This window comes from Corvus brachyrhynchos, unplaced genomic scaffold, assembly GCF_000691975.1.
Source record: "Corvus brachyrhynchos isolate BGI_N302 unplaced genomic scaffold, ASM69197v1 scaffold334, whole genome shotgun sequence".
Classification (NCBI taxonomy): domain Eukaryota; kingdom Metazoa; phylum Chordata; class Aves; order Passeriformes; family Corvidae; genus Corvus; species Corvus brachyrhynchos.
In genome coordinates this window covers 2482387-2483408 of record NW_008238316.1, presented here as the reverse complement: position 1 = coordinate 2483408, position 1022 = coordinate 2482387, and positions in this window count along the sequence as shown.

Below are 1022 nucleotides of genomic sequence, written 5' to 3'. Positions count from 1 at the left end.
GAGCCTGGTGGCGCGCCGAAGGGGCCGGGAGCGGGGATATCTGCAGTGGGACCCCTGGGACCATCAGCTCCATCCTGCTCCCGGCCCCATGGCTACTCAACATCTCCAGCCCAGTCTGAGCTGCAGCTTCTATCCCACAGCCGTTTTTCGGGAACCTCTGTCACCCCTTTCATTGTCCCATGGGAAATGCCTGGCATGGCGCTAAAGGAGATGCTGGATCCACTGAAGGCATGGAATGGTGGTGCCCTGGGCTGTCCTGTCTCTGGTCCTGAAGCCCAGGGACATGTCCAGTCCCCAGGACCTTGGGGACAGCAGTGCCCAGCCCAGCCAGGACACTCCGCTTCCAGAGGGATGCTCTGGCAAAGGCAGTGACAGCCTGTGCCTCTGGAAAACCCACCAGTCCCATCTGGAGAACTGCTGGCTTGTTTTCTCCTTGGAATTGTCTTCCTTCTTTTACCGTCTTCCACACTTCGTTGTCATTCTTCTCTCTTCTTCTCCTTAAGTGGGGAAATGTTTTTTGCCCTCCCCCCATTAAGAGTTTCTCCTTTTACTTCCAGTTTTGACGCATTTCCCCCAAAGACACGTGCTATTTTAATCAGAAGCAATCAGCCATTAAAACAAGATTAATTAAAGAAATGAGTTTGCGTATTTTCCTAATGATCTGAAACAATCTTGCATTTATAATGCTGTTTGTCTGCAACACATCACTGCTTAATACCACTGATCAGAGAGGATGACGCCACCTCACCATTAATCACTGCTTGAATAACAAAGTAGCTGAATTGGAATCTCCTGCATCCTTTGGAAACAGGGATTTTGGTCTCTTTTCCCATTTATACTGCAGCTAACAGCCCTGCCCTGCGGTTCCTAAAAGCCACAGCATGTGGATTCACTGTGCTCTTTGCTTGACTCAATTCATCATGTATTTAATTCTGATTTTTTGCTCTGCTGCCTTGTTCTTAACAGCCCTTGCCGCCATCAGGGGACAGGGACAAAGCTCTGTGGGACTCTACACATTTGGA